Genomic DNA, 15,304 nt, shown 5'->3' on the forward strand with positions numbered 1-15,304 from the left:
TCTGCCGATGCACGTTAATATTCTTGTGAAAAAAAGTTTGGAAGCAAGAACCTCCAAAAAGAAACAAATAGGGCCGTGTTCCTCCTTTTAACTCCTTTGTGATCAAGCCTTAAAAGGTTTTAATGACGGGAGCCTTTTATTAACACATTTTTATACTTATTGGTTTAACTTTTCTTTTTTTATGCAATATAGTAAACATTTTTGTTGCATTTTTTTTTCATGACACATAGGGTAAAAGTAAAAATCAAAGGAAAAATCATAGTAAAAAACAGATGAGGGACATTTCCACTTTTTTTTTTTTTAACATATTTTGTTATATTTTTGTGTTCCACTTGTAAATGGGGCATCATATATGTTATGAAAGCCCCGCAGCAGCTCCCCTTCATATTATGTTTGTCCCCATAGCAGCTCAATCACTTATTGTACTCACTTCCTACTGTTCCCCCAAGCAGCTCCCCATCCTATTGTGCCCACCCCCCAGTAGCACCCAGTTATTGTACAGCCCCAGCAGCTCCACCTCTTATTTTGCTCCCCTAGCAGCTCCCTATCTGATGTTGCCCCCAGCAACTTCCTCTCTTATTTTGGCCCCCAGCAGCCCCCCCCCCTTATTGTACCCCCAAAGTAAAATAATTAAAACATGTACTCCCCATTCCCTCCTCTCTTCCATCCTTCTGCTGTGTGTAGCTCTGAAGTCAGCAGACACATCATCACACTCCGCCTGCCGTCACTGCAACATACAGCGCAGAAGCACAGCGATAGTGCAGGGAGCTGCCGGATCTCTGCACTATCGCTGTAATAAGCTCTGTCAGCATCTGGAGGATTCGGGCAGAGCTGATTTTTTTTTTTTGATTGAAAGAGCCTTTATTCACAAGTACACAGTAAAACTTACAGACATTGTGTGCCATGACGCAGCATGGGCTTTGTACAAAGCACACAATAAATTAAGATACACTTCTAGCACCTATCCTAACACTATGGCAGAATAAAGTGCTACTCTAGCATTCTAGCTCAGGCAAACAAAAAACACACATTTGCAATTAACCCCTTAAGGACGCAGGGTATTTTCGCTAATTTCTCGCTCTCCATCTTCAAAATCCATAACTTTTTCATTTTTCCGTGTATAGAGCTGTGTGAGGGCTTATTTTGTGCATAACAAATTTTACTTCCCTATGATGTTATTTATTATTCCATGCCATGTAGTGGGAAGCCGCAAAAAAAATTCCAAATGTGGAAAAATTGAAAAAAACTGCATGTGCGTCATGTTCTTGTGGGCTCAGTTTTTACGACTTTCACTCTGCGCTCCAAATAACACCTCTACTTTATTCTTTGGTTCGGTGCGATCGCGGTGATACCAAATTTATACAGGTTTTATTGCGTTTTAATACATTTTAAAAAATTAAACGAATGTTTACAAAAAAGAAAAACATTTTTTGCCATCTTCTGACGCGAATAACTTTTTCATACTTTGGTGCATGGAGATGTGTGAGGGGTCATTTTTTGCGAAATGAGCCGACGTTCTCATTTCTACCATTTTGAGGTCTGTGCGACATTTTGATAATTTTTTATTACATTTTTTATGTCATCTAAAAAGGTGTAAAAGTCGCGTTTTGGACATTTGGGCGCCATTTGCCGTTCCGGAGGTCACCGCCGTCAATAACCGTTTTTTAATTTTTTGATAGATCGGGCATTTTGGGACGCGGCGATACCTAATGTGTCTGTGATTTTTACTATTTATTATATTTTATATCAGTTCTAGGGAAAGGGGGGTGATTTGAACTTTTAATATTTTATTATTTTTTTACATTTTTTAAACTTTTTTTTTTCTTTTTTTCCCCACTATTTCTTAGACCCTCTAGGGTACATTAACTACTGTATCGCAGTATATGGCATTTCTGCTCACTATACATTACAATGAGCCACAGGCTCAATGTAATGCATGTGCAGAAGCCATGTATCCTCGGGTCAAACGAAGACCCGAGGCTACCATGGCAACCGATCGCCGCCCCCCGATGACGTTCGGGGCAGCGGTGATCGGAGGTAAGATGGCGCCGCCAAATTTAAAGTGCCGCCGGCGACTTTGCCGGCGGCAAAGAAAACGTTAACACCCGCGATCGGTGCAAGCACCGCCCGTGGGTGATAGCGATGGGTCTTTGCTGCGATATGCAGCAAAGCCCATCTCTGTATGAAGAAGGCTCAGCCCGTGAGCCTTCTTCATACAACCTTCACAGCTCCATGGCGGATATATCCGTCACGGAGCGTGAAGGGGTTAAAGCAACTACCTGCAACAGGGGATACAGGTGGGATGGTGGGGAGGGAAGGGGGTAAGTTGTCACAGGCCCGTAGCTTTATTGAAAAATAACAGACACATGAGGGAGGTAGGGGAGAAGGAGAGGATGGTAAGTCTTCTACTTCCTGGATGCCTCAATCTGTGAAGAAAGAGGCAAAGTCCCATAACTCCCTAAATAAAGTCCATGATCAAATAAAACAAAAAGGTCAAAGTCCACAAGAGAAAGGTGAAGAAGTAGCTTGTCAGTCATCTTCTTCTAAGTCCATCCTACTGTCAAAGGAGGCGTAGTATCTGAGCTGGCTCAAGTCTAGCCAATAACAGTCCTGGATGGACAAAGTTTCTCTGTGTATGGTGAGGCGCCTCCTGACATACCACAAGAGGTCTTTGAAGCAATTCATAAGACGCCGGGCATCCTAAATGGCTCCCACCATGTGGGTGCCTCGGAACAAACCATTAAGAGCAGCATGGCACGTCATGGTGTTCATGGGCACAGAAAGGAGGAGTTTGTGATCCAGGACTTTCAACAGGCCCTGAGTAAAGGGGCATTCCCAAAACAGGTGCAATGATGCCTCCTCAACAAAGGGACACCAGGGGCAGTACTGGGTTTTGCTCAAGTTGCGGGCTGCCATAAATGACCAGGAGTGGAGGCCCTCCTGGTTGGCCATCGATGACAAATCCTTGTGCCTTTCACACGACATGTTGGACCACACAGTATCCATGGTGCTGGAGGACAGCCCCGGAACACACTCCACAATGTTCTTGGCTCTGATGAGTTTGTGGATAGTCTTGGGCTTCCACAAATCCGGCTTGAGTCCCTCCAGATGTTGCTCCCTCACAAATTTCACCGCCCCCTCATAGTATCAGGGAGGATCCCAGTTGTAAGGGAAGGAGCTGTTCCACTTGTCCTAACCAAGTCCCCGCCACAGGAGAAGAAGGAAAAAGCGGGACGTGGACTTTCCGGCAGAGTCATTGGTATTCCTAGAGTTCTTTGGACGATGTCACACACAAAAGATATCCATAGCAAAGTGGGGATGTCGGGCATGCCCTTACCCCCCTTGTGAGGCTCTTTGTACATGACTGACCTTTTAACCCCAAACAAACTTGAACATGGTGCTGGTAATGGCCTTGCTGAGTTCAGCCGTGGGCGGCCATGCCTGTGCCATGTAGTGTAGCACAGGCAGCACCTCATTACGCAGGACCAATGCTTTCCCCGTGAGGGTAAGCTGTCTGAGGGCCCACAGTCCAATCCGTTGGTTCACCTTGGCCAAGCGTTCTTGATGAAGTCTTGCTGGATGGTGAAGGGAAGATGTGCAGGAGAAGCAGGATGCCAATCCCCGAAGAGCATGACCTCCTATTTCTTGCAGTTGACCATTGCCCCCAAAGCTTGTAAATCTTTAGGTTTGTTCTTAAAGGGAACCTACCACCACGAATCTACCTATAAAGATAGATCGAGTGGTAGGTGCATCTATAGGACGTGAGGATAGCCCTTTTAAGGGCTAATCCTCACGTCCCCCCAATATTTTACTAACTTTTAATTCCCTAATATGTAAATTTTGTAAAGAGGCTACTGGGGTGTGGAGTATCCGGCGGTGAGGCTACACGGCGCGCTACGGCTACTCCAAGCCCCAGTAGTCTCTTTGACCCTCTTACCAGATGTCTTCAGTGCGCAGCCCTTGTCTGCAAAACCATCTGCGCAGTCACTGCTCCGAAGCCAGAGCTGCGCAGCCGCGGGTCTGCTGTCCTGTGCATGCGCAGACGCCAGGTTTCGCGGACGAGTGCACGCAGCTAACGGGAGCTGCATGCCGATGACATCTGGTAGAAAGTCAGAGGCATCAGAGTGATGCATGATTGCACGTTGGTAAGCCCCGGAAGAAGCCATCCCGGTGAAACTCTGAGTCGGGCGAGATACCAAGCGTGCAAAGAAGTTTTTAATACTTAAGGCTTTTTTATACACAAGTTTTGTGAGTATTTACAATAAATTGCCGCACCAATGACGTCTTGCGGGCATTTAAATCTCCCGGTGGCTTTCCCGGGTCATATAAATGGTTAATACCAGCAATCAGTGCTTCCACCGATTGCACGTGTTAGCGATGAGTGTTTGCTGCATTAAGTACCAAACACCCAGGGTGTATGTAGAGGGCTTAGCCTGTAAGCCCTCTACATACACCTGCTGCCGCACCATGAACATCACGGTGTGGCAAGGGGTTAAAAAAAAAAGTAAAAAATTTAATACAATAACATCAGTAATTAACCCCTGCATTCAACAGTCTTCCCACTCATCACCCACTACAGGACAGTTGCAGCACACATGAAGGGCGCTGTGGCTTAGTTGGTTAAAGCGCCTGTCTAGTAAACAGGAGATCCTGAGTTCGAATCTCAGCAGTGCCTTCCTTTTTCTTGAAAACAAATGTTTCTTGATGAGACCTTTTAGCCTAAATGAGAGTAAAAAAAGACCTGTACCAAAGGGTTAACTGCATCAAAAATACAGGGTTTATGCTGGACTTTGTAGGTTTCTCTCTGCAACCTGTGAAGATGCTGATTGCACTATTGTTGTGCGGTTATTGTGTTTGCACTAATGTATCTATACATTTTCCTCCACTCTAGACAGTCCCACAGTCCCTAAGGGGACATTACATGTGTCAGGGCGGGGCTCATAGTTTTCAACACTTGTCTTTGATAAATACTTTCCTTATAAAGCTAATATAATAGGGGGAGCGTTCAATGCGCATATCCTTGGCTTTCAAGTGATCGTATCCCTTAAAAAAAAGGGATTTGTTCTGCAACTGCCATATAAATAAGGGAGGAGGAGGAGATAAGCTGTGACATCATCTATTGTCAGTAGTGATGTAATGATGGGTCAGTGTTATCTATGTAGAGGTCATTGTACAGGGAGGGGGAGGAGATAAGCTGTGACATCATATATTGTCAGTAGTGATGTAATGATGGGTCAGTGTTATCTATATAGAGGTCATTGTACAGGGAAGGGGAGGTGATAAGCTGTGACATCATCTATTGTCATTAGTGATGTAATGATGGGTCAGTGTTATCTATATAGAGGTCATTGTACAGGGAGGGGGAGGAGATAAGCTGTGACATCATCTATTGTCAGTAGTGATGTAATGATGGGTAAGTGTTATCTATATAGAGGTCATTGTACAGGGAAGGGGAGGTGATAAGCTGTGACATCATCTATTGTCATTAGTGATGTAATGATGGGTCAGTGTTATCTATATAAAGGTCATTGTACAGGGAGGGGGAGGAGATAAGCTGTGACATCATCTATTGTCAGCAGTGATGTAATGATGGGTAAGTGTTATCTATATAGAGGTCATTGTACAGGGAGGGGGGGGGGGAGATAAGCTGTGACATCATCTATTGTCAGCAGTGATGTAATGATGGGTCAGTGTTATCTATATAAAGGTCATTGTACAGGGAGGGGGAGGAGATAAGCTGTGACATCATCTATTGTTAGTAGTGATGTAATGATGGGTAAGTGTTATCTATATAGAGGTCATTGTACAGGGAGGGGGGGGGGAGATAAGATGTGACATCATCTATTGTCAGTCATGATGGTTCCGGGTGTTAGGAATTGTTAGATTTCACCATGAGGAAATTCCATAATTTGAATATTTATCATCAGTTCCAAATAGTAAAATTGGACATCAGGCCCCAGCGAGATTTGAACTTGCGACCCCTGGTTTACAAGACCAGTGCTCTAACCCCTGAGCTATGGAGCCAACTGATCACATTCACAAACTATTCCCAGAAAAAAACACATTATCCAATTCTGAACAACTGCAATGTTTTCCACTCAAAAAAAATGTTATCAAACTGCTGCCACTAGAGGGCTCCCTTCACTTTTTCTGTCCATTGCCTGAGTGCAGGATACATAATCTCTATACTTACCTTCCACTCCCAGATCAGGAGCTTTTATCGTTGTATGTTTGGGCCAGTGTGGCTTGACATAAGCTCAGTGTACTTTGTGTAGTCTGCAGTAATTTTGCTTACTACATGTTTTACACACCACAGGGCATTTATTGATCAGGGTTCATAGGCATATATTTTTGGCCGGCTTATACCTTATACCTGCAGGTGGTGGCGGACAAGGTTGGGTAATAATAAATCATAGCAGTAGGACCTTCACCTTTCTCTGGAATGGAGGTCCGCTCACCTCCGCCGGGCTGATTGGAGAGATTGCTGTGCATATGAAGCCATTTCGACCCTTTGACCATAGAGATGAATGGAGAGTGGCTGCACATGTGAGATGTACGTGAGATGGGTGCAGGTCCCAAAGAAAGGATCGGCATCTTGTGTCTATCAATTTATAACCTGACACAATGTCATGAATAGTTAAGATGAGAACACCCTTTAAGGTGTTTGTAATCTGATTTTTACTCTTTCAATAAAACCCTTTAAGGCGTTTTCTATAGAGGTGTTAGGTGCCATTGTAATCCTGTCCGTCCTGTCTGTGATGTAAATACGGTCTCCTGTAGAATCTCTCTGTGTTGGGTATAATGGGTGTAGCCTGTTTGCTTTCTTTTTGTTTGTTTTGCTTCCTTCTGTCTTTCTCTTGGGCTGAATGAGGGCCGGTACAACTATTTTCCTAGCAGTTTGGAGCTTTGATGCCAGAGTTTGCTCGACACCAGTTTTCTTCAAAATGTGGCCCTTTCACTATTTCTCATTCCTTTTTTATTATTTATTATTATCATTTAAAGTTTTCATGGGCAAGACATTAAAAATAACCATTTAAAACCTGCCACTTAAATTAAGCCACCCAAAATACCGCTGGAAACGCATATGCAAATCAGTTTTTAACATTATGTACAACTCACCTGATGTGAGTCCAATGACAGTGAGTCTTTGCCCTGCCTCCTTGTTACATGCTGCTGTATGGAGCATTGAGAGAGAACTCTGTTATGTCATTCGGCAGTTCATGTCATGTGACCAGGGGGATGTCAACTAAGGTCCTTTTTCCAGTAAAATTTGCAATGTCTACCCCATGTATGTATCTGATTACATGAAATCACAGCATGCCTGCATTGACTTCATGATCACGTGCATACATACAGACACTGCAAATTTTACTCAATATAGGACCTTAGATGACATCACCCTGGTCACCTGACATTCCAAGAATAGGCGTGGGACATGGGGAGGAGTAGATGGGAGGGATCAGCTGAGCAGGACACGCCCCTTCTGAATTCAGGTAGGATAAAAAATTGTTGATTTATGGGGATGTGACGGAAAAAATTTTAGCTAAAAGAAGGGCATTAGTTAGTTAATAGGGCTCTATGGGAACCTGTCAATAGTTGTATATGTGCAAATGTGGGGATGGGTACTTGTAAGTGTTTGTCAGCAACTTGAGTAGGTGTGAGGTTCTGCAGCAGTGGCCACCCAAGATGTACTTCTGAATCCGGATCAGAAGGGTAAATGAATGTGCCTGGGAGCAGATGCAGTTATTGGTAGGTACACACATACCTACTATCTGCAGAATGTGCTCTGCAACAGGCAGTGGACAGCAAATGTGAAGGGAGCCCTCTAGTGGCAGATGTTTGAAAACTGTTTTTAGATTGGAAAATATTAGATTTTTTTATGAAAATGATTGCAGTTCTGATCAGTATTTGGGCATCTGTCATTTGTCTGTTAATTCTGTAAAAAGTAAGTGACCTTTCACTGCACTTTCAAACATCCCCCCCAACCGACCCTCATGACTAGTACACTGTGAAACAATTGTGCAGGTGTGGCTCCATAGCTCAGGGGTTAGAGCACTGGTCTTGTAAACCAGGGGTCGCGAGTTCAAATCTCGCTGGGGCCTACAAGATATCTATTATTGCTGATTACAATATTTAATTGTTCGCCCGATTAGGAAAAGTCTACATGGCACATACATCAGCACAATGCTCTGTTGTTTGCAGTCCGCATGTCATCGGTCACTTACACGCGCCAATTACGCAAAATACAACGAGGCTCTAAACACAGTTGTGTCGGTCAAAAACCACATGCGTTTTTTGAAACCGCATCCATTTTTGACCAGTTTGAATTCAGATGATTGGACAAACCTGTCAAAAGTTTTTTTAAAACGCATGCGATTTTTGACGGACAGCTTTAAATGGCCCAGTGTTCAAAACACCACGTGTGCCATCACCCTTAGTCCTTAGGGTGATGTCACATGTGGCGTTTTGAAGGCGTTTTTGGCCCGTTTTTAAGCTGTCTGTCAAAAAACGCATGCGTTACCTAAATTCAAACTGGTCAAAATGGATGCGTTTTCAAAAAGCGCATGCGTTTTTCAAAAACGCATGGACTTCTCAAAACGCACCAAAAACGCTTCCAAAACACCACGCGTGACATCACCTTTAGTGACGAGGCTCTAGTGACCCGGCATTTTTAGCAAATTTTTGTAAGCGCCGGTTTAAGTGCTATAATTTTTTTTTTTTGCATGCTACCTTAATTTTTTTTTGTGTTGTTTTTTTTTCGGGACACATAGAGCCAGTTAAAAAAGTAATAAAAGTTTGAAACTTTTTTTTTTCATTTTTATTTGGGTTTAAAAGAGGAAAAAAGTTTTTTTTTGTAATGTATATTATTTTTTTTATTACATTTTCAAATTAACATTATTAACCCCTTAAGGACGCAGCCATTTTGTAGCTTAAGGCTCAGCCCGATTTTTTGGATTCTGACTTGCGTCTCTTTATACGGTTATAACTTTTGAACACTGTTACTTATCAAAGCGATTCTGAGATAGTTTTTTCCCCACATGTTGTACTTCATTTTAGTGGTAAATTTTGGCAGATAAGTTTTGCGTTTATTTACAAAAAAAAAGAAAATATGATACATTTTTGGAAAAATTTGCCATTTTCGAAATTCAAAATCATTGCGTTTTCAGGCAGATCGATTTACCACCTAAATAAATTGCTGAATAACATTTCCCATTTGTCTACTTTACATTTTCATAATTTCTGAAATGTTTGGATAATTTATTTTGATGTCACGCGGCTTGCAAATAGAATATCCCTTTTCCGGATTTTCAGAATTGACTATTTTGGGGATAAATACAGTTTTGAATGAAATTTTACATATTTAGCATCAAAACCCCCGGTTAACACTCGCAACAGGCACCAGCAGTGGATGTATGCCATGTCCTTAAAGGGCATCTACCACCAGGATGAAGGAGTGCATGCAAATGCGCCTGAGGAACTCCAAGCTCCATGGGTGTTAATGGAGCCTGGAGCCCCTCAGGCTCATTTGCATACAGTCTTTCATCCGGGTGATAGATGTGATCCCTTTTCAGACATCCTTAAAGGTGTTGTTAGACTTTATGAAAAAAATCTAGAGGTGGGATGGGGGCGGGGCTGTAAAAAATATTAAACGTTTACTTACCTTCTAAGACAGAGCTATACCCCTGTTTCTCTATAGGGGCAAGCATGCTTGACTCTGACAACTTCCACCCACTTGATACAACGCGGGGACAGGGGACGGATGGGCAGATAGTGTCGGAATAGAAAGCGTCTGCCCCTGTAAATGAACAGCATTAGGGCTCCAATGGATGAGACCGGGAGCATTGAAGAAAGTACACGTTTATATTTTTATACAGACCCTCAGCCCACCTCGGACAACCCCTTTAACAGCATTACTCAGCTTAAAGGGGCTGCCCTCTATATACACAATGAAAGTTTAATGCAGTTTTCTGTCAAAGTAATTTTAAACACACCCACCTGTATATACACAAGGTAGAGGATCACTTAATATGGAGAGAAAACCCCTTTAAACTTGTATCACTTCCTCTAATTTCCTGATATGAGCAGCAGGAACAGTGTATACTGTGGAGTTCTAGTAAGACAAATCTACTGCTCATATGATTAGTGCCATCAGCCTTATATGTAATGCTCTATAGTTATCCAGTCCAGGAGATGTTAATATCACTAGTAGCAATCACTCTTGTTTTATCCAATGAAGTCTTTCCCACCAGATAGAAGCAAATGCTTAGCACAGGTCTTCCTCAGTGGAGATAGATATGAGTGCAGACTGCCCTGGCTTTCAGGTGGCGCTGTGGCTTAGTTGGTTAAAGCGCCTGTCTAGTAAACAGGAGATCCTGAGTTCGAATCTCAGCAGTGCCTATCCTTTTTTTTTTTTTCTTAAAATTAGCAAAACTGCCGACAATCCCCTACACAAAGGGTTAATCGCTTGTGTATTTTTTAAAATTCTTTATTTTACCTTTTTCATGAATATTTCACAAAATAGTTTAAAGCAAAGAGCACTAAAATCGATTTATAAACTTTTGCTACTAGTTAAATTCTGTCATATTTGTGTAATATAATTCAAATATTGACTTCTCCACATGTCTGAAGTAGATAGATATACGCTTAGAATATTGTTAGACAAATTTAGAAACAAAACACAAAATAAAAAAAAATTCGTAGTCGGCAGGATTCGAACCTGCGCGGGGAAACCCCAATGGATTTCAAGTCCATCGCCTTAACCACTCGGCCACGACTACATTATGTGAATACAGGAGGCACAGCACAGTCTAATGCATACTCCACAGACTAGATCACTGTCTGTAGCTAGGTAAGGCATTATTTCCAGCAGCTCTGCAAAGAGGCTCCATAGCTCAGGGGTTAGAGCACTGGTCTTGTAAACCAGGGGTCGCGAGTTCAAATCTCGCTGGGGCCTTTCAAATTAACTTTTTTCCTACATATTGGTGAAGTTAAAATCAACATATATTAGAATTAACCCCTCAATACCACAGATAATTGTAAAGCAACATCCTTTCCCTATCTGAAACCCATACCTTGCTACCTTTTGCAGGCTGTATTTTGAGGGTACTAATTTGGGGTACATGTATTGAAAAACTTGTATTTTTATGGCCTTTTTTCAATGTTTAGATTTTGGTTTGGGGTTTTTTATTTTCATGGTAGGGCGCAGGGTTTTTTTTGCTTATTTCTCGCTCTCCACCTTCAAAAACCCATAACTTTTTCATTTTTCCGTGTACAGAGCTGTGTGAGGGCTTATTTTGTGCGTAACAAATTTTACTTTCCCGTGATGTTATTATAACATGCCAGGTACTGGGAAGCAGGAAAAAAATTCCAAATGAGGAAAAATTGAAAAAAAAATGCACGTGCGTAACGTTCTTGTGGGCTCAGTTTTTACTACTTTCACTCTGCCCTCCAAATAACACCTCCACTTTATTGTTTGGTTCGGTACGAGCGCCGTGATACCGAATTTGTTTTGATCATATGTTGTATATAGTGTGTTGGCTGTATAGATAGATATGTATCTTACGTACCTTTTTTTGCATATTTTGATCACTTTTTATTACATTTTTTATGTCATGTAAAAAGGTGTAAAAGTTGTGTTTTGGACATTTGGGCGCCATTTCCAGTTTTGGAGGTCACTGCATCAACAGTTTTTATATTTTGATAGATCAGGCATTTTGGGACACGGCGATACCTAATGTGTTTGTGATTTTTACTGTTTATTATGTTTTACATCAGTTCTAGGAAAAGGGGGGTGATTTGAATTTTTTATATTTTATTCATTTTTTACATTTTTTAAACTTTTTTCTTAGACCCTCTAGGGTACATTAACCCTAGATGGTCAGATCGTTCCTACCATATATTGCAATACTTCTGTATTGCAGTATCTGGCGTTTTTGCATATGATTCATTACAATGAGCCAACGAAGACCCGAGGCTATCATGGCAACTGATCGCCGCCCACCGATGATGTTCGGGGTAGCAGCGATCGGAAGAAACATGGCGGTGCCCATGCGGCGCCATGTTTTAGGTACCGCCGGCGACTTTGCCCGCGGTAGAGAAAAAGTTAACACCCACGAACGGTGCAAGCACCGACTGCGGTTGTTAGCGATGGATCTATATGGGACTACATGCAGCAAAGCCCATCTCTGTATGAAGAGGGCTCAGCCCATGAGCCCTCTTTATACACCCTTCATAGCTCTGTGGCCGATATATCCACCGCAGAGCGTGAAGGGGTTAACAGGGGTTTACTTTAACAGTTTTACCATTCCTGTAATTGCCACTCTGCAAATTCAGTCCAAAAGGTAACTGCATGCTGTGCTCAGCATATGGCTTGGTACGTGGTTGTAAGTAGACAATAATCAAGTACTGTAATTTGTTTTAATATTAAATAAAATGAAAACATGATACTTGGCAAACATATATAAAAAAACATATACCTTAAAAACACTAGTCTGTCTCAGTACAGCACCAGCAGAGCGGTCGCATGCCCCGGGGCCCCCACCCCTTAAAGGGACCCCCACCAAGTGTGGGCGATTCAGGCAGGGGGTGGTTGTACTTGGCAGGGGGTAGGTGTATAAAGATGTATTACCGGGGGGGTGAGGTGGCTGTATATAGATGTATTACTGGGGGGTTGGTGTCTGTTTAATGATGAATTACTTGTGGGTTGGTGCCTGTATAAAGATGTATTACTTGGGGGTTGGTGGCTTTATATATAGATGTATTACTGGTGGGTTGACCGCTGTGTAAAGATGTATTACTGGGGGTTAGGCGACTGTAAATAGAAGTATTACTGGGGGTAGGTTACTGTATATAAAAGTATTACTGGGGGTTAGGCGGCTGTACAAAGATGTATTACTTAAAGGTTGGTGGCTGTATATAGATGTATAACTGGGGGATTGATCTGGCTGTATATACATGTATTACTGGAAGGTTGTTGGCTGTATATAGATGTATTACTGGGGGATGAGGTGGCTATATGCAGATGTATTACTGGGAGGTTTGCGGCTGTATGCACATATATTAATGGGGGTTGGAGGCTGTATATATATATATTACTGGGGAGTTGGTGGCTGTATTTAGATGTATTGCTGGGGGGTTGGAGGCTGTATATAGATGTATTACAGAGGGGTTGGAGGCTGTATATCGATGTATTACTGGGGGGTTGGAGACTGTAAATAGATGTATTACTTGGGGATTGGTGGCTGCATAAATATGTATTACTGGGGGGTTGGAGGCTGTATTTAGATGTGTCTCAGTACAGCACCTATATGCCTGCTCCATAATTTGGGGCTCAAGCAGTCCATACGTGGGACGGTGGAAACATTTGGCGCCCTTAACATCTGGGTCCCTACACAATGTGACTGCACACAACATGTACCTTTATTGGACTTCATATAATAATTAGGACTAGGGTTGTCGTCTAAATGTGTATTGTCTATAGTCGTTAGCCATGTCATGTTGTAAGTGGACAGAGGCCCTTTCAGTTACTGGGCCCCATAACAGGTGCTGGAGTATGTCTGCTACCCCCGTGATCACACCAAATCTGCATCAGAGTAACTTTCAGTGGACAACCCTCCCACTAGATTTGGGAAGAACAGCCAACGTGACCAATACGGTCACTTATTTAGTCATTCACCTCCGTTATGTTCTCTTATTGGCAAGTTTCAAAAAGTTTCAAAGAAGATTTTCATGTGATGTTATAAATATAAATGAAATGTGCTTTGAGGCTGCGTTAACACAACAATAGCGTACGTGTGTCTTGCTCCAGGGTCTGGTTACCCATCACATGCGTTCTCCTGGGGCTGCTAGCAGTGACTGCTGCCTTAAAATAATCTTTAGGGCCAAAAAATGTTTTGGCTTTGACTAATGAAGTCTTTCCCACCGGACAGAAGCAAATACATAGCATAGGTAGACAAAAAAAAAAAAGTGTTTCCGCCCGGTTTCGAACCGGGGACCTTTCGCGTGTGAGGCGAACGTGATAACCACTACACTACGGAAACTCCTAATTGTGGATGGCTGACATACAGCAATGTATCAGTCTCCAAAGAGACATCCACGTTCATACATAACATAGTAACTTTAGTGTTGTCCATGAGGTGTTACAGAGAGATCACATTGTATAGGAGGATCAGTGACACTGCAGAGAATGTTTGTTTAAAAGGACAAAGCTTGTATCAGTCTCCAGGAGACGAACGTCCAGCAGCTGATCGCACCTTCAGGGAATATACATATACTGCAGCTGATCGCACCTTCATGGGGAATACATATACTCCAGCTGATCGTACAATCAGGGTATATGCTGCAGCTGTTTGCACAATCAGGGGATATGCTCCAGCTGATCGTACAATCAGGGTATATGCTGCAGTAAATAGCACTATAAGGGAATATACTGCAGCTGATCACATAGTCTGGCATTATAATATCTCTGATTGCCCCATCAGTGATTGCAGTGCAGCAGAGCATTAGGTTCTGTGTTGTGTTTGCAATTGTGAGACATCATGATATCTACAGCTCAGTGACGATCTGCGGCTGCTCAGTACAGAGACATCCAGGACAAGACGGAGGGCGGGAGTTGTGTACATAGACTGCTAGACATCTCTCTCCAGTAAGCTGACCTCGTGGCGCAACGGTAGCGCGTCTGACTCCAGATCAGAAGGTTGCGTGTTCAAATCACGTCGGGGTCAAACTTTTTTTTTTTTTTGTAATTTCATTTTTATATTTAATTTGGTTATTACTAATTGCAATATTAAATTGAATTTGATCATTTATGTTAAATGAATACAAGTATTTTGTTGATTAAAGCATTACTATTGCTAAATATTAGGTGTGCACATACAAATTAATTCCTGGCTCTAACGCATCCGTTTTTTGACCGTTTTTATGTCCGTTTTACAATTTTCCTCATTAAGATAATTGGAGAAATATGTCAAAAACGGATGCATTTTCAAAAACCGCATGTGTTTTCTAAAACGCACGTGTTTTGACAACGCATGCGTTTTTTTTACGGACTGCTTAAAAACGGGTTCAAAACTAAGGCCGCCGTCTCACATTCCGCCAGCGCCGCGTTAGGATGATGCCACACATTTTTTAACCCGTTTTTGGTCCATTTTTAAGCAGTCTGTCCATAAACGCAAGCGTTAAAAACCGCATGAGCTTTTGAAAACGCATCAGTTTTTGACAGGTTTTACCAATTATCTTAATTAAAACTAGTCAAAAACGCATCCATTTTTAAAAAACACATGCGTTTTTTGGATAGACTTCTTAA

At 42.3% G+C, this 15,304-nt stretch overlaps 8 non-coding genes across 8 annotated transcripts; 5 read left to right on the top strand and 3 right to left on the bottom strand.

The window, feature by feature from the left end:
* Nucleotides 1–4,601: 4,601 nt before the first annotated feature.
* On the top strand, nt 4,602–4,675 carry TRNAT-AGU (transfer RNA threonine (anticodon AGU)). Its single transcript has one exon. It is a non-coding gene; the product is annotated as a tRNA-Thr (tRNA).
* Nucleotides 4,676–5,951: 1,276 nt separating this feature from the next.
* TRNAT-UGU (transfer RNA threonine (anticodon UGU)) lies at nt 5,952–6,024 on the bottom strand. Its single transcript has one exon. It is a non-coding gene; the product is annotated as a tRNA-Thr (tRNA).
* Nucleotides 6,025–8,029: 2,005 nt separating this feature from the next.
* On the top strand, nt 8,030–8,102 carry TRNAT-UGU (transfer RNA threonine (anticodon UGU)). The gene has a single exon. It is a non-coding gene; the product is annotated as a tRNA-Thr (tRNA).
* Nucleotides 8,103–10,324: 2,222 nt separating this feature from the next.
* TRNAT-AGU (transfer RNA threonine (anticodon AGU)) lies at nt 10,325–10,398 on the top strand. Its single transcript has one exon. It is a non-coding gene; the product is annotated as a tRNA-Thr (tRNA).
* A 298-nt stretch (nt 10,399–10,696) lies between these two features.
* TRNAS-UGA (transfer RNA serine (anticodon UGA)) lies at nt 10,697–10,778 on the bottom strand. The gene has a single exon. It is a non-coding gene; the product is annotated as a tRNA-Ser (tRNA).
* Nucleotides 10,779–10,881: 103 nt separating this feature from the next.
* On the top strand, nt 10,882–10,954 carry TRNAT-UGU (transfer RNA threonine (anticodon UGU)). The gene has a single exon. It is a non-coding gene; the product is annotated as a tRNA-Thr (tRNA).
* Nucleotides 10,955–13,966: 3,012 nt separating this feature from the next.
* On the bottom strand, nt 13,967–14,039 carry TRNAV-CAC (transfer RNA valine (anticodon CAC)). Its single transcript has one exon. It is a non-coding gene; the product is annotated as a tRNA-Val (tRNA).
* Nucleotides 14,040–14,651: 612 nt separating this feature from the next.
* TRNAW-CCA (transfer RNA tryptophan (anticodon CCA)) lies at nt 14,652–14,723 on the top strand. The gene has a single exon. It is a non-coding gene; the product is annotated as a tRNA-Trp (tRNA).
* Nucleotides 14,724–15,304: the final 581 nt, after the last annotated feature.

Source organism: Engystomops pustulosus, chromosome 7 (assembly GCF_040894005.1).
Source record: "Engystomops pustulosus chromosome 7, aEngPut4.maternal, whole genome shotgun sequence".
In the NCBI taxonomy this organism is placed as follows: Eukaryota; Metazoa; Chordata; class Amphibia; order Anura; family Leptodactylidae; genus Engystomops; species Engystomops pustulosus.